The sequence below is a fragment of the Pteronotus mesoamericanus genome, unplaced genomic scaffold (assembly GCF_021234165.1).
Source record: "Pteronotus mesoamericanus isolate MK-2021 breed Mesoamerican mustached bat unplaced genomic scaffold, CSHL_Meso_final contig_73, whole genome shotgun sequence".
NCBI classification, from domain to species: Eukaryota; Metazoa; Chordata; class Mammalia; order Chiroptera; family Mormoopidae; genus Pteronotus; species Pteronotus mesoamericanus.
In genome coordinates, this window is record NW_026555245.1 from 34,543,580 (window position 1) to 34,562,625 (window position 19,046).

A 19,046-nucleotide genomic window follows, 5' to 3' on the forward strand; every position below is an offset into this window, starting at 1 on the left:
ATACACACACATATATATATATGAGTGATTAAATATATACAGAAAAAAACTGAAAGGCTACAAAACAAATTTAACCGTGATTTTCCCCTTGGAGTTTGATTGGGGAATAAGGAAACCTTTCTACAGCTTTAAAGTTATAAATATCAATGCCATTAGTTGTAATAGGGTTGAATAAATAGGTTTCATTTGATCTAAAATTTGCACTACATTGTGTACAGTACTTCTTGACCAATTGTCAAAATAATGATAAAATATTAAGAATGGATGTTTGCACACAGACACACGTTTCATATTATTTTCAGCAATAATGTAATGCTTCTCTCACATAAAAGTCATGGTCAAGTCATACATTTCCTGAAAAGCATTACTGTCTGTCATCGGTTATATTCAAGTGCTGAGCTCTGCTTCTTTTGTGTTTGCCAAAATATTATCATTAAACTATTATATGTCGTCAACAAGAATAACCAGTAATACCACCATAATTCAAAATTGTTTTGAAAATCCTAGTGAATACAATAAAGTTGTTTTAAAGCCATATACATTTACTTGTAGAAGATTACTGTCTACCCAGAAAAACAAAGAAAGCCTATTGAAAAAGTATTAAAACCAAAAGGATTTCCAGAAATAAGGTAATATACAAAAATATATAGCTTTCCTCTATGGCAGCAATAACTACTTTCTAAAATAACTACTTCCGAAATATAATGGAAAAAAATGGCTCCATTTATAAAAGCAACAAAAACTTAATGAACTCAAGAAACACAGATTACCTATAAATAAAGCCATATAATTTTACAGAGAAAGATATAAAATAAGACCTCAAGAAATGAAAAGATGTCGCATGCTCTTAGATTGGGAGGATGAAGTTTTACAAAGAGATTAATTCCCCATAAATCAATCCATACCTTTAACAGAATTCCAATAAACATCCTGTCCCTTATAAGCCAACATGAACATAAAGCAGTCTTGACAATTAATGAGAGAAATAAGGAAAGCACACTAATTGTCAACCCTCCAAAGAAAAGAGCAGCTAGTAAAATATATGAAATGATATTTCACCTCACTGGTATCAAAAAATACAAAAGACAATTCTTCTAAAAGATTGGCAAAGAATTTAAGATAAGATAAGGCCACACTTATATAATACAAATCAGTATCAGACACATGGAAATAAATCCTCAGACTTATTCTTCAAGGGCCGGCTCATGGTTCTCCTTTATCAAACTAAACTGTCGGGCCTTGGTTGGTGTGGCTTGGTTGGTTGAAGGATCATCCCCTGCACTGAATGGTATCTGGGTTGATTCCCGGTCATAGCGCATACCTAGATTGCAGGTTCAGTCCCTGGTCTGGGGACCAGAGGCAACTGATTGCTGTCTTTATCTTACACTGATGTTTCTTTCTCTCTATAAAATTGATAGATGTATCATTGGGCGAAGATTAAAAAACAACCAACAAAAAAAATCCCTAAATTGTCTCGCAGAGCTACTCCCCCAGCACTCCTACAGCGCTGCACATTCACTGCTTCAGTGGATGGCTAAGAACCTCCATCAGTTGATTTATTTCCCAAAGGCGAGGGACATAGTTTTACTATATTTGTATTAGTACCTGTTGATTAATAGAAAAATTTAATAGAAATCTGGGGAAAAATAAAAACCCACTTAATCACCCATGACATTTTGTAACAACAAAACCATCTCCAATTATGTGTCAAAATTCTAAAACAGAATTATATAATCAGACCATGAAAACATAAATTATATTCATACACATATTTATCTATGTTTATCACCTAAAATGAAAGCAGAGAAGGTATTAGCAAAAAAGATTCTGAAGCTAGTACATAAAAGTTACAAGGCAGAACTAGTTAACACTAAAATGTTCCTCACCTCATCTTCCATTTGTTCTTCTGGTCTACTAGTAAGGAGGAGAGAAGGGTAAAAAGTGCTTCCTGTGAAACCCAGGTCTCTATCTTTAATTATGATTATACAAGGCTAAAACCTTACAGCCATTTAGCAAAATCATAGGACCTAAACCAATGAAATGAAATTCTATTTATGCCCAACATGTCACTCCATTGTTTACAAAAGAAATGAACAAACACAGTTATAACCTGTCCTTGAAAGACCTTACAGCCACTCCTGAGAAGACAACCTAAACCTCTTTCAACTCAAGCCATGCTTTCCCATGTGAAAAATCAGAAAGTTGTTTTATATTCCCTAATCAGTACTATTCATGAAAACTCCCACTACCTTTCAAAGAGAAAGAAGACCATTTGCCCCCATTCTAAGAAAAGTCAGTCTGTACCAATAATATAGTTATCAGCTAAAGTATATACAACCCAAATGATATAATTTATGAACATCTCACTCTTATCAAACTAATGTCAAAACAACCTTATGGCATGTGAGATGCATCTGTGTCAAAAATCAAGACATTAGCTGTCTTGCAAAATAAGAAATTATCCCCATTGAATTCTAGTAGACATAGACTAAACATTAAAGATGGAAGTAAAATGACCTGAAGAAAAGCAAAATTGAAAACATATATAAATTTGGAGAGATGAATATTAGTAAAATCCATTACTCAAATTCCAAAACATTTTTTTGTTTCCACAAAGACATAGTACTATTTTAAAGAAAAGTTATATTCATCTATTCCTAGTGTTCAAATCCTACAGATGAAAAACAATCGAAGTACACAAGGCAGGTAAAGGTGAATTGCTACTTCCTTAGGCAATACATTCAGTCTGATACTAGTACATCAAATCTTTCCTTTCCAGACTCCTGGCCCCACCCTCACTTACATCTTGAAGGATAAATGCTTTTTAAGGTAAACATTACAAAAACAAATCAATTAAGACAGAAAGTAGGACTTCTGGCCAATAAGGGGGTGTAGGTAAATACACTTTGCTTCCTTGCAGAACCAAAAGAAGGATAACAACCAATTTAAAAACAAAAAACAACCAGAACTGCCAGAAAATCAAACTGTATGGACATCCAACAACCAAGGAACTAAAGAAGAAACATTCACCAAGACCAGTAAGAGGAGCAGATATGGGCAGCTGGGGCAGAGAGGATGTGCGGCAAGGCAGCAGCTGGAGGATCAGGTGAATGAGGTGACTGGCGGATTGGGTGGTTCCACATTTGTGTGCAGGTAAACTGGGAGGAACAACTAGGGAGAGAGACAGACCTCGCAACCCAGGGTTCCAGCACAGGGGAAATAAAGCTTCAAAACCTCTGGCTGTAAAAACTTGCAGAGGATGCGGCAGTGGGAGAAACTCCCAGCCTCACAGGAGAGTTTTTTGGGGAGACCCCCCAGGGTCCTAGAACAAACACAAACCTAACACCCAGGAATGAGCACCAAAAGGCCCAATTTGCTTGTGGGTAGCAGGGGAAGTGACTGAAAGCCAGCGGAGAGCAGAGCAAGGGGCATTGTTCCCTCTCTGACCGCTTCCTCACTTACAGCATCACAACACGGTGACCTGGGTTGCCCTGCCCTGGTGAACACCTAAAGGCTCCACCCCTTCCAATGTAACAGGCACTCCAAGACAAAAACATATGGCCCAAATGAAAGAACAGATCAAAGCTCCGAAATAGAACTAACCGGTGAAGAGATAGCCAACCTATCAGATGCACAGTTCAAAACACTGGTAGTGAGGATGCTCACAGGAATGGTTGAGTAGGGTCGCAAAATGGAGGAAACAGTGAAGGCTATGCAAAGTGACATAAAGGAAAATATACAGGGAACCAACAGTAAAGGGAAGGAGACTGGGACTCAAGTCAATGATTTGGAGCAGAAGGAAGAGATAAACATTCAACCAGAAGAGAATGAAGAAACAAGAATTCAAAAAAATGAAGAGAGACTTAGGAACTCCTGGGACAACTTTAAACGCTCCAACATCCAAATCATGGGGTGCCAGGAGACGAGGAAGAGAAAGAAATTGAAAACGTATTTGAAAAAATAATGAAGGAAAACTTCCCCAGTCTGGCAAAGGAAATAGACTTCCAGGAAGTCCAGGAGCTCAGAGAGTCCCAAAGGTGTTGGACCCAAGGAGAAACACACCAAGGCACATCATAATTACATTATCCAAGATTAAAGATAAGGAGAGAAGCTTAAAAGCAGCAAGAGAAAAGGAGACAGTTCCTTACAAAGGAGTTCCCATAAGACCCTCAGCTGATTTCTCAAAAGAAACCATGTTGGCAAGAAGTATTCAAAGTCATGAAAGGCAAGGACCTACATCCAAGATTACTCTATCCAGTAAAGCTGTCATTTAGAATGGAAGGGCAGATAAAGTACTTCCCAGGTAAGGTAAAAGTTAAAGGAGTTCATCATGACCAAACCCTTATTATATGAAATGTTAAAGGGACTTATCTAAGAAAAAGAAGGAGATCAAAAACTATGAACAGTAAAATGGTAACAAACTCACAGTGATCAACAACTGAAACTTAAAAAACTCCAAAAATGTGTACAAACTAAGCAAACAACTAGAAAAAGAATAGAATCACAGAAATGGAGATCAGAGGGGAGAGGGAGAGGTAGGGGGGATGGGGGAAAAGGTACAGGGAATAAGAAGCAGAAATAGTAGGTACAAAATAGAAAGGAGGAGGTTGAGAATAGTATGGGAAATGGAGAAGCCAAAGAACTTATATGTACGACCCATGGACATGAACTAAGTGTGGGGGAATGCTGGCGGGAAAAGGGGTGCAGGGCGGAAGGGAATATAGGGGAGAAAAAAATGGGATAAATATAATAGCATAATCAGTAAAATATGCTTTAAAAAAAAAAAGACAGAAAGTAGAGTGGTAGTTGCCAGGAGAAGGTGGGGAGAAAGAAATGGGATGATAGTGTTTAATACATGTAGACTTTCAGTTTGGGATGATGAAAAAGTTTTGGAGATAGATAGTGGTGATAGCTGTGTATCAACATGAGTGTGTTTACTGCCACTGAAACATACACTTGAAATTAGTGAAAGTGGTAAATCTAATGTATATTTTACCACAATTTTAAAAAACTAATAAATTGTTGATCCATGAATTGAATGATGTATATCAATAGAAAAAGACAGAAAAACTGTCCATAATTTAGAAGACTTCAAATGTAATTGCTTCTTTGATTATAGGTAGAGTAATGACCCCAAGAAGAATGATGACTTCCTCAAAAAATTAAACAAATACGATAATTTTAACTTATTTTGACAACATGAGTAACTTTTCAAAATGGTTATGTAGAAAACGATTACACAGAATCAGATTTTTCTAAAGAGCCTGTAAAAGATTTGTCCTCCTAAAATGAAATTTAGTAAAGAAGGCTCCAAATTCAGATTTAAAATGTAGAGTAGTTAAATGATCAAATGCCCAGTTTTCCATGAGAGAAACTGGATTACCAGATGAGTCTGCAAAACATATAGAAATAACAAATAGTGAATGGATACTATTGATCCTCAATTTAGATAGAAAAACATTCTTGAAGGGAGTAACCATATGAATATCCAGCCAGCCCTTGTAATGAAATTCAAAGGCAGCAAAGAGAGAGAAGTATTGGGTTGGCCAAAAAGTCCATTTAATTTTTTTCCATAAAATAAATAACACACTTTTCATTTTCACCAATAACTTCATTGATTTGGATATTTTGAGTATGTTGACTATCTCCTGCTATTGGCTTCTAGTGGATAGAGGCCAGGGAAGCAGCTAAACATCTTCCAATGCATAAGACAGCCCCTCAGCAAAGAATTATTTGGCCAAAATGTCAATAGTACCAAGAAATGTCGCAAATTAACTTTTGACATGTTCAATCAGTCACAGCACCTTCTCCATATACTGCACAAATCTTTTTTGCATTTCAGTTGCCCTTTTATCTTTCTTGAAATAATATAGCATAATAGGCTGAAAATATTATGTATTTTCTTCCATCCTCAATATTAAAATTGCTGCACAATAATTCACTGATTTTGATTTTTTTAAAAAATGCATGCTGATACTATAGTTGTCAAAAAATAATCTAACAAAATTGTTTCAAATAAAGTTAAAGAGAACTAAGCACTACTAGACTTGCTTTATGGAAAAAACTAAGCAAAGTTTTTGGTCAACCCAATACTTTGGCAAAAAGTGTCAGAAAAAAAACAAGAAAGATTCCAAGACATCATTTATAAAAGAAAGGAGGTAACAAGGTGAGCAACTATTTCACAAAAGTGTATTTTAAAAAGTCTTCATTTCTTCTGTCTTAACACAGGAATGGAAGTAGAAGTTGTAGGGGTAGAGGGCTGAGCGAGGCAATTGAGTTAAAAGAGTGTAATAAACATAAATTTAAAAAATTAATGAGGAAGGCCCCTGAGACTCATAGGTTTTCATATCTACAGAGATAGGCCTGTGTTAATATCCTACAAATACTGTCATTAGAAGGCCTATCCTGTTTCAGAGATCTTGGCATCTTACAGGTGAAGATTTACACTCTTCTTTCCTGGCAGGTCATTGATACATCAAACAAAAACAGTAGAGGAAGACTTAGATTTTTCTGATCAGAAAAATGTACCAAAATAATGCAAGGAACACTGATTGATTACACCTTCCCAATGTCTGTGATCATAGATTCAGTAGTTAAGGAGGCGACACTGAAAGGGGACAATCAGAATGTCCCCAACTTTACACTCAGCTAAGAGTACATAAAAGACCAATAAATCCTAAAAAATAAAAAAAAGCACAAATCCAAGTAATTCAAAATTTGTGCTCTGATAACAAAAGGTCTGTCCTGGCTGCTTCCTACAGACGGACAAGCTATTTTATTTATATTTCTAATTCTGATGAAAATCAAAAGTAGGAAAAATGGTAAGGGGAAACTAAATGTTATAATTAATCTTTCCAAGGAGGTACCAGAGATAATAAAGAAAACTACACTACTTTTACTGAATCAAAGAAAACAAAATCAAAAGAAAAATTGCACTCAAGCTGTCAAGCAAGGGCAGAATTTAAATACATATATTGCAAACTGTAAGGTTCTAAGGGTACAAAAAAAGTAACAAACAGTGCCTACCTACAAGAAATTTACAATTACTCTCTACTCATCAGGTAGAGATGTGATTCCTTTAATCACTGTAAGTCATCTCAAAGACCACTTCATACCACCATTTTTGAGCTGCCCCCCAAGATTCCTCTTCTCTGGTTATTTAATCAAACACTAATCTAGCACCGCTGTGAAAAGATTTTGCAGACATAATTAAGGTTACTAATCAACTGATCATGGGCTATGAAGGTTATCCTATACTGTCCAGATTGTCCTGACTAATCACATGAGCCCATAAAGAAGAGAACTTTCTCCAGCTGTAATCAGAGAGATAGTGTACAAAAGGTCAAGAACAGAGGTAACAGAAGGGGAAGTCAGAGAGATTTCCCAGCCTGAGAAGGATTTGTAGCTCTCTCAAACATAGAGGCCAACATACACAGAACACAGAGAAGCCTCTAGTAGTTAAGGGCTGGCCCAGCTGACAGTTCATAAACAGAGACCTCAGCTCTACAACCAAAAAGAATGGGATTTTGCCAACAAACTGAATGAGCCTAGGAGCAGATTCTTCTTTGAGCCTCCTAATTAACAGCCCCGTTTACCAACACCTAGATTTCAGGCTCATAAAACCCAGGAGAAACCAACTGAGCCAACCCCAGCCTCTGTCCTACAGAACAGCAATATATTAATTGGTATTGTTTTAAGCAGCTATATTTTGTATTAATTTGTTATGACAGCAATAGAAAATTAATGCAAGCACTTACATGTGCTTGAACCTCGTAACTCATTCTATTCTTAATACAACACTGAAAAGTTATCACCTTCCATTTTACAGGTGAGGAAACTAAGGAAGAGAGAAATTAAATAAACTGCTTAAAGATATACACTTCAGAATTAGTAATGACTTAACGTTCAAGAAAGCTAACTGGCCTATCACATTTATAACATTAGCTTAAATATTCAGCTTGAAGTGACTAAACTTCACTCAACAAAGAAGTGACTTCTTTTTAAGGTCAAAAAGAAGAAATTTTAAATAAAATAATTTTAAATGACAAGGTTCTCTAAATCAAAGGAGTACCTTTTTTAATGTCTTTATGCCAGATATACATAGTTTACCTCACAGGAAAAAACTACATTGCTAAAAATAAATGCAAACCTATGTAACTATAGACTTCTTCCTATAGACATTTTTTCTTTTCTTTCCTTTTTTTCTTTTGATTTTATTTATTTATTTTTAGAAAGGGGGGAAGGAAGGGAGAAAGAGAGGGAGAGGAACATTGATTGGGTGCCTCTTTTATGCACCCTGACTGGGGATAGAACACAGAACTCAGGCATGTACCCTGACCGGAAAATGAAATGGCAGCCTTTTAGTTTGCAGGGCAATGCCCCACCCACTGAACTGTACCAGTCAGGGCTCCACCTACACATTTAAAAATCAAGATAAATATTTAGTTAATGAAAGGTTAAATTGTAATATAAATTCACTTTTCTTTTTATTATTGCTTTACAAATCCATTTTAAGAATGGTATTATAAGAAGAAAAAAACGTAATTAGAAGAGGCATATAAGAGATTTTTTTAAAAATAAACAACTATCACATTCCAATATAGGAATTAACAAAAAGTACAAAGGGATAAAATATTATTTGAGGAGAAAACACTGAAAAAATTTTAAATAACCATATATATTCCTGGAGTTTTTATTAATCAATAGCACTTTCCTCTATTGTTGATATTTCCTTTGTGACTTTTAACCTTGAAGTCTTGACTCCCAGAATTTGGGGGAAAGACCTAGGAACACAGAAGACTTTTAATTGAAAGGCTACATAATTTCCTCTCAAATAAACAAACTTGAATTTTCAACATGTAATGTGAATTTATAGTGTTATATGAAAACCTATTTGGTGTTTTATGAATGAATAATGTACTCATGCTGTTTTAGGTTTAGTAATAAAAGATTTAAAAATGGCCTATTTAGAAAAATAAATGATATCTAGTCTAAGAAATTTAAAGGAAAAAGTTTAAATCTAGCTATAGTCAACATTTTCAATCCTATTTATAAAACCTCCTAAGTCTCCATCTTTATAAATTATGTATACACATTGATGTCAATCATTAATTGGCAGGTGTTCCTAAAGTATTACCTGTTTAGATCTTTTCCAAAGGCTAGAAGCATACTGAAAAAAATATGCACACAAAATTTAACCTGTAAGCTCTGGAAAACTGAGCAGACTAGGAAAGGAGCTCAAAGACAGTTTGGTCAGGTTCTAGTTCTTAAATTGGATAGTAGTTTCATGGATGTTCATTTTTATTTTGCTTTACAACATAGACATTCCATATACTCTTCTATATGTATCAAGTGTTACATAGTTAAAAATGAACTGACCAGATGATATAATTTCTTCAAAATATAGTCACACACATAAAGTAAAACTTCATTACTTACCATATGCATATATGTTAATGATTTGGACTTAATAGAAAAAAAATACCTTTTGTAGATACTTTAATTATATAGAAAAGCACAAAACAATCACAAACCAGAGAAATTAGAATGCACTTGAAAACTAAAATTGCTAAACTAAATTTCTAAACTAAATTAAGAACTTTGGTAAAATTTACATAGACTATATAGCTTATAGACCTGGTCTCGAAAATCTTTTGTTCCGGCTACAAATCTATTGCTCTATGACTCTATGACAACTAAAATGCTACAGACTAATTAGAAGCCTATGGGTTTTTTTAAAACCTTATGGAGCAACTAGAATGGAATCATGACCAGCCTATCCAACTGATTGCTTTACTTACAAAAAATTGCCTAAGGAGGAATATTACAAATCAGTATATAGCCTGAACTGTGAAGTCATTTATATTTTTTCCTACTAAAGTATTATTCTTATTTCTAATTTCTTTTTCTATTTGCTTAGTGAATCACAACTACCTCAGTAATTTGGCACTAAATACAATTCAGAAGGTTAGGAATAAAATATTATAAGCTTATTCTTATTAGAAACTTTATCTTCAAGTGTCCTGCTCTTATTTATTGAAAAACATATATTTAAAAGCATTTATGATATAAACAACTCATTTCTTTATAAAGCATCTTACCTATCAAATATTTTCAAAGCACAATTTCTAGCCTTATTTTTATCTCTTTTCAACAGGTGTTAAAGACAGAACCAGGTTAAAAAAAGAAGAAAATCATAAAAAAAAAAAAAAAAAGATAGAACCCAGTTAATCTGACCTGTCTACATCCAGCTTAGTTTTTAACACCTTGTCATAACATTCTTATCTTTTAACACCCAGGAAGGGTTAGTAGTTCTTTATAAACAGTCCCTTAACTTCACAGACCAGCTATTAAAAAAAGGTTTCCTATAAAAATATGAATTTTAGTTCTGGCAATCTGACTTAAGGAAAAAAGTCTGATCAAAGAAAAGCATTATACACAGGTGTTTGTTATAATATTATTCATCTTAGAAAAATATACGAATCCGCTTAAATGTCTGATAACCTAAATGGTATCCATTCCTTTTACGAATGGAGTATTATGCAGCTATCAAAAATACTGTTCACCAAAAAAATACATAGACAGCATATGTTACAGAATGTGTGAAAAGGACAATTACAATTGTTTTAAAAATAGAAAGTACACTGTCTTTTATTGTCTTCTCCTAAATGATGCATGTATATTTTTTATCTGTATACCACATTTTCCTACTCCTTTCATAACTTAAAATATGATGCTATGATTTTAACCTTTAGCCCCAAAGAAGCACACATCTCCTTCCTTACTTTTCTGGAAATGCAAAATTCCAGCACTCTCAACCCTCCAAAACACATACAAAAATTTTTCATACACAAACAACCTCAATCTTTTGGAAAATCTACTTAAGAAAGTGTGCATTTATTATCTGGATGACAAAGTCGAGCTGAAGACTATTCAAGTATCATAGTTATAAATAATTTGGCTAGCAATTATCATTGTAACAGATAAAAATAATTTGCCCTCCAGGATCCCTCAGAATTTTTTTTCTCACCTGTGTCAGGATTCTGAGGAACATTCACTATTGCTAAATGATTTCTGTGGTCCATCGTAACACTCCACAGAGACATGGCCGTCTGGTTACATCTTTTCCCATTCTTCAGGGATCCAGAAATCCTACACATATAATCCGGAGGGTTTACATTTGCTCTCTTTTAAAGATGTTCATTGGCTTTCTTTTGTTTTTAAATTTCAATTACATTATAAAGGTTCAACTTATAATTAAGAAAAACTTGGTTATTTTAAGAAATAGGCAAATAATTCCTTGAAGTGTTTGATTTTGTTTCCCTCCGAACACTTTTTCCTAACCTCAAATTCATTTTCCAGTGTTACTTTCCAAGTAAATCCAATTGCCTGAAGTTTTCTTTGAAAATATACAAGACCAGCCCTGACCAGTGTGGCTCAGTGGGCTGGAGGGTCATCCCATAAACTGAAAGATCACAGGTTTGATTCCTGGTCAGGGCACAGGCCTGGGCCGCAGGTTCATTTCCCAGCCAGGGCACATATGAGAGGCAACCAATAAATATGTCTCTCTCACATCCATGTTCCTCTCTCTCTCTAATCAGTAAGCATGCCCTCAGGTAAGAATAAGAAAAATAAAATAAAGTTAAAAAAAGAAAACATACAAGACCAATAGATTTTAATTTGGTGTTATTTTACCAATATTTTCAGGCTACCCTTTTTAAAAGATCCAAAAAGAAAATGTTAACAGTTAAAAAGCATTTTCAAATTAGTCCCAATTTCATCCTTCAAACAGACAAGTTTCTGCACCATGAACATTTCCGTAATGTTAAGCTGTTCTTCAAAAACAGTGAACTTGGCCCTGAGTTTATTTTAATACTCAGAAAAAATCTCATTTATTTTTTTATGTATTTTATGTATATGTATTTGTATGTTATTACAAATATACATACAATAATTTGGTCATTTATAGGATACCGAAGAAAACTTTCCAAGGGAAAGAAGTATACCCATATTTGTTCTCTTTCCCTTTCCAGATAGACAGACAGATATATTTCCTTTAGGATAATTTGCATCTCCATGAGAAGTTGGCTTTTAAGCTGGCCCACTTCCATAAACTTTAAAAAAATGTAATGAGTTTGCAGCTAGCTGAATGTGAAATGCCTGTTCTTCATTCCTGCCAAACTATTAGTAACCTATTTAATGGGAGTCTACCACTATCTTTTTGTTCCCAAAGGCTGGACACATGTGAAAACAATCTTTTTTTCTCTGTTTCCATCACATCCACTGTAAAATGTTGAATACTATGTCAACCACACCAAGAAATTATATTCAGAAAAGCCTACATTCCCTGTCTTCTCAGAGTATGGTCCCCAAATCAGTGACATCAACATCACCTGAGAATTTGTTAGAACTAAAAGTCTCAGACCCCCACCCTAGACCTAATGAATTATCATCTGCATTTACCAAGGTACGCAGGTCCTTTGCACATTGAAGTCTGAACAGCACTAGGTAGAAATTAGCATGATTAATCTTCTCCTGCTTGCTCATTCTAAGTTGTGGAAAGCTGCAGAAAACCTGCAGTCAGCAATGAATAAATTATTCCTAAAGATTGTTGGTAGATTTTTTAATTAAATCAAGCCCTTTCACAAAGAAAAAAAAAATATGTATGTGGCTGATGCTTCATGCTTATTAACAGGATTTTTCAGTGCACTATCAGAGCTAGATATTTTTAATAACATGTTGAAAATAAGTACATCTGTTCTCCATTCTCTATTAAGAAAGCACATGTTAAAGAATTTTCCTCTTTTTCAAATCTGAAGTGGGTCTTGTGCATGAAATTTATTTTTAATTGTTCCCTGTTAACAATGTTTTAAAGAATCTTAATGTAAGAATCCTAACTGATCAATTTAATTCACCTTACAAAGAATTATGTATGTTTGAGACAAATACACAGCACCTGTCATAGTCCCTGGTCTCACAGTAACTAGTTGGTATGTTAAACCTGTAACAAAGGGTCCTCACACTTTCAAGGATTTTTGTAAGAAAATATCAAATCGCAGGCTACTGGGAATTTGTAATACAATTTGACTCACAAAAGTTTAATTTATTCAACTTTCCAGAGGTGTATCCAATATGTAACATGGTACACCTGCACTGACCTGTGCTGTTAAGTCTACAGATTTTTAAACAAGATGCTTCTATAAGGATTTCAACTATAGCTTTCCACAAAAGTGCTCTGGGAATAACTATCCCTCTACAATCAGAGCCTTGTTCTAAACAGAGCCCTTAAGTAAATTAAATCTTTAAAAAAACACACTTTTGTGTTTGTAAAGAAAGAAACATTTCCTGAATGCCAGCGAATGTTTCCTTGAGAAACTGTTTATGTTACTGTGTTTAAAAGGTGTTTATGTTGCTATAAACACCTTCCTTAAGAGGCACAGCAGAGTCTTCCATTGTTTACATTGTAATCAGCCCTGATTCAAAATATCTACCCTTTTCTTCATGCCAGGACTAACTCTCACTCCATTGTGTCCCAATCAGATCTATCCCAAAGATATTCTGTATGTTTTTAGCATAATCAACCCACCACACAGTAACAAAGGAGTTTAGGTTCATAATCAGCACTACAATGACCAACCTTACTATTTAGCAAATTGTGGTGGTTTATGTTGTGTCAGCTTGGTTAAGCAAGAACATTTCCTGTAATCTTCTTCCTATGTAGTTAAAGGTTAAAGTTGACCAAAAGTAGAATCTGCATAGGTTTAAAAGAATCTCCATGGATATGGAAGCCATTACTCTCTGAAGGCTGTCACAGTTAGTATGGTGACCAGACATGGCCATATTGTAGGTTTCAAGCTTATCCTTGCTCCTCTAAGATCCCTGTTCAACTTCTCAAGTTGGCCTGATAGGTCAATGGCAACTCTAGTCCCACCACAGACCCATGGAGATGGTAACTACACAGAGGCACAGCCTTCCATAGACTTTGCTCACGAGAATTGCTCGTGTTTAGCTTCTTAAATTCACTAGTTAAGAGTCTCCACTGATCCTCCAACTTGCCTCCTGGAGTTCCTACCATAAATGTTTACAGTTTAATTTCTATAATAACTCTCTTACTCCATAATCCATTGTCATCTTCTTCCATGATTAAACCCCAACTGATTCTAAAGGCTTATTTTACTTGTTAGCTCTAGATTTAAATGGTCTCTTGCCATTAAAGATATGGCTTATTCAACAGTACCCTTCTTTTGATGCTCAGCTATAAGTACTAGTAGAAGAGGACCTGTGGTTTAAGCCCTCAACTTAATCCTACATTTCTCCCATATAACTTTTTTCATTTTGTTCTGGCTTCATTGAGACATAATTGATACATAAAAAATTCACATATATAAAATGCATAATTTGTTATGTTTTCATATAAGTATACACCAAGGAAACTATCACTATGGTCAAGATGATAAACATATCCATTAATTCTAAAAGCTTTCTCACATCTCTTTAAAATCCTCCTCCCTCCTACCCCAGCCTGCCTAACACCCATCTCCAGGAAATCAATGATGTGCACTCTGTCACTATAATTACTTTATATTTTCCTAGAATTTTAATAATATGGAATCATAGAATATAAACTCTTTTGGGGTGGGGAGGATCTGGCTTCTTTCACACAATGTAATTATTTAAGTATACTGAGATTCATCCAGTTCATTTTATGGATTAGTTAATTTCTTTTTAACTGCTGAGTAGCATTTCATTATGTGGATATGCCACAATTTTGTTTATCCACTCACCTACTGTTAGACATTTGGGTTCCTCCTAATTTGAGGGTATTCCAAATAAAGCTCATATAAACTCTTGTATAAAAATCTTTGTATGGATATATGCATTGAAGTCTTTTAGGTAAATATCTATGAGAAGTAAAACCAGGTAGATACATGCTTAATGTTTTAAGAATTTGAATAACTGTTTTCCAAATTGATTATAACATTTTCAGTATCAATTAGCAGTGTGTGAGAGTTCCAGTTGCTCCATATCCTCATCAACATTTGCTATGGTCAGTCTTTTTAATTTTAGCCGTTCTGGTGGCAGTATATAATATCTCATAGCAGTTTAAATTTTCATTTTCCTAATGACTAATGATACTGCATGCCATTCCATGTGCTTATTTGACATCCACATATCTACTTTGGTGAAGTGTCTTTTTAAAAATTTTGATCATTTTTAAAGGGATTGTGTTCTTATCATTGAGATGTAAATTCTCTATATATTCTAGATTCAAGTCCTGTGTCAGAGATGGTTAGCAAGTATTTTCTCCCAGAGCAGCTTATCTTTTCATGCTAACTTTTGAAGAGCAATTTTTTTTTCATTTTCCCTAATTTTTAGAACTGCATTCATTTCCTAGGGCTGCCTAACAAAGTACCATAAACAAAATACAATAACCTGCTTACAACAACAGAAACTTAAGCTTTCATGCTAGAAATCCAAAATCAGGGTAATCAAGGTGTTTGTCAAGGCCACTGTCTCTCTGAAAGTTCTTGGAAGAATCTTTCCTTGACTATTCTGAGTTCCTGTGGTTGCTAGTAATCTTTGGCACTCCTTAGCCATGACAGCATAACTCCATAGCCTGCTTCCCTGTGTGTCTCTGTATCTTAATATTGTCTCCATACAAAAACACCAGTCATTGGACTTTGACCCACATGAATCCACTATGATCTCTTCTTACTTTTGATTACATCTGGGTGAAAAAACTCTATTTCCAAATAAGGGCACATTCACAGGTACCTGAGGTTAGAACTTCATCATATCTTTTGGGTGGACACAATTCAATCCACAACAGGAACTCAGATTTTAATATTAACAATAGCACACTGAACAATACATTAGTCAACATAAGTTCTGACCTCTGGGATAATAGTCTGGTTTTGCCTCATTCACTGTTCCCCAAGCTGATTTGCAGAATTTCTTGCATGTGGTCTTACTTCTCCAAAACAGATGGGTTCCTAGCAATACAATAAGCTTAATTTCAGATCTAACCTTGGCTAGCCTCTATTTTTTATTGTTGTTGGGGTGGGTTTTTTTAAATTATACTTTATTGATTATGTTATAACAGATGTCCTAATTTCCTCCCCTTTGTCCTCCTCCACTCAGCACCCCCACTCCTTCAAGCAATCTCCACACCATTGTTTATGTCCATTTGTCATGCGTGTAAGTTCTTTGGCTACTCCATTTCCTAAACCGTACTTTACATCCCCATGACTATTCTGTAACTACCAATTTGAACTTCTTAATCTGCTCACCTCTTCACTCATTCCCCCAAGTTCCCCCTCCCATATTTTTCTTAAATATGTCCCCTTAACATTTCATATAATAATGATTTGGTAATGATTAACTCCTTTAGTTTTTTTGTGTCTTGGAAGCTCTTTATCTGCCCTTTGATTCTAAATAATAGCTTTGCTGGGTAGAGCAGTCTTGGCGATAGGTCCCTGCTTTTCATGACTTTGAATATTCTGGCCAATCTCTTCTAGCTTGCGAAGTTTATTTTGAGAGATCAGCTGACAGTCTTATGAAAATTCCCCCATAGGTAACTAACTGATTTTTTCTTGTTGCTTTTAAGATTCTCTCTTTATCTTTAACCTTTGGCATTTTAATTATATGTCTCAGTGTGGGACCAAGACATATAATATGTCTCTTTGGGTTCATTTTATTTGGGACTCTCAGTGCTTCCTGGACTTGCATGTCTACTTCCTTCACCAAATAAAGGAAGTTTCTTTCAGTTTTTTTTTTAAGTAGATTTCCAATCTCTTGCTCTTTCTTTTCTCCTTCCAGCACCCCTATGATGCGAATGTTGGACATCTTGAAATTGTCCCAGAGGCTACTTGTACTATCCTCATATTTTAAATTCGTTTGTATTCTTGTTCCGATTGCTTGGTTTTTTGCTTCCTTGTGTTCCAAATCAGTGATTTCTTCATGCACCCTGTTGTTGTTTCCCTGTAAATTATTCTTTATTTCAATTAGTGTATCTTTTGTTTCTGACTGGATTTTTTTTATGCTGTTGAGGTCCTTACTAAGTTTCTTGAGCATCCTTATAACCAGCGTTTTCAACTCTGCATCTGATAGATTGCTTATCTCCATTTTGTTTAGTTTTGATCTGTTCTTTCATTTGGGCCCTGTTTCTTTGTCTCTTCATTTTGGCAGCCTTCTTGTGTTTGTTTCTATGTATTAGGTAGAGCTGCTTTGACTCAGTGTCTTGGTAGTGTGGCCTAATGTAGTAGGTGTCCTGTAGGGTCCAGTGTGGCACTGCCTCTCCTGTCACACAGGCTGGGTACTCAAGGTATGCCCTCTGTGCGGGCTGAATAACCTTCCTTTTGTAGTTGAGCCTCAACTGATGCTGGCAGGTCAATGGGAAAGATTTACCCAGGCAAGACAGCTGCAAGGACTGGCTATGACCACTGGCAACCAATCTCTGCCCTTCAAGAAGAAATCAGCTGTGCAAAGGCAGTGTGGTGGTGCTCCAACCTGATCTGTAGATATCCACTGGGTGCTCAGGCTCTGGGGCTACAGGCCAAGGCCAGCCACCACCTGTGTTTTGCCCGGGGTCAACCTACATGAGCTACAAAGCAACTACAGAAGACTGCTATTGGCTAGGCTTGGAGGTTCCCAGGTGAAACCAAGCTGTGAACCTAGGCTAGCTGCTGCTAGTGCCATTCCTAGGGCCACTTAACAAGAGGTGTGGGGGCTGGGGACTCACTGAGGCCAGCTGTTGCTTGTTCAAGGCAATTTAAGAAGTTTTGAAGCATGAGCCAAGACCAACCATTCATATAGAAAAGCCACTCTTAACAGCTTGGTTGGGCCCGTAAGTTGGGTGGGCAGAGCCTCATGGTACCTCCAGGGCAGGGCAAACAGTGTTATCCAGGTTGCTGGGGTCTCAGATATGGCACCCTCCTGTCAGCTCTATGGCTCTGTGGGAAGAGGTTTCAGAATAGAAACAGTGGCCTCTGCCTACCTTTCTGTCTGGGGGAAAGCTGTCCCCCAGCTCTTGCCTCAATGCCAGACACTTCAGTTCCTCTCTGCATGCCACTGATGCTTTTCAGGCTGTTTACCCCAGTGCTGGAGCTCAGAAGGAGTAAGTCTGAGTAAGTCTGTGTGTGGGTTCTTTAAAAGAAACTGCTTGGGACTCCAGAAGTTTCTTCCACCCATTTAATTCTCACTGGATTTTGCAGCCAGATGTCATGGGGACTTATATTCCTGGCACTGGAACCCTGGGCTGGGGGACCTGATGTGGGGCTGGGATCCCTTGCTCATGAGATATCCCTCCCAAATTTTCAACAACCATTGTGCATGTGGGACCAGCCCATTCCATGTCTTTCCATATCCATCCCTCCTACCAGTCTGGATGGATGAGGTTTCTTTAATTCTCTATTTGTTGGACTTCCATTCAACTTGGTTTCTGACTGTTGTTGAGTGATGACTGTTTCATTGTTTTTTTAAATTCGTTTGTTTGGGGTTTTTTGTAATTTTGATGTGGTTGTGCAAGAAGGCAAGCCATGTTTACCTATGCCTCCATCTTGACTGGCAGTCTTGGCTAGTCTCTCTTTGCTAACTATTAAAGGTATAATAGGAAAAAAAGAAGAGGCAAAAAATTATCACATGATTATCTCTTAATAGCTCTCCCCTTGTCCTACCCCCAACTAAGGTATAAAATTTGAAGAAATATGTTAGCACAGTGGCAACTCTAAATCTACACTAAGAGATGTTTCTAATTCCATCCCTGTCTTCTTTCAATACCCCCTAAAAGAAAATAGAAAATGCTTCTTCAAAGAAACATGATCTAATTATCAACTGCTATACAATAAACTCCGTGAGACTTAGTTTAAAACAACAACAGCCATTTTACTACCTTTCATGGTTTCTGGGTTGGGAATTCAAGAAGGGAATTCAGGCAGGTCTGGCTCAGAGTTTCTCATTTGACTACAGTCAGATGGTGGCTGGAGTTGGAGCAGCAGAGGTCTTGGGTGGCAGGGGATTAGTTGAGCATCTCTCTTAATGTATTTGGT

General features: G+C 36.0%; 1 protein-coding gene across 2 annotated transcripts in view; it reads right to left on the bottom strand.

Moving 5' to 3' along the window:
• MLLT3 (MLLT3 super elongation complex subunit) overlaps positions 1–19,046 on the bottom strand; it is a 260,452-nt gene that overhangs the window by 141,056 nt on the left and 100,350 nt on the right. The gene's annotated exons all lie outside the window — the stretch shown is intronic.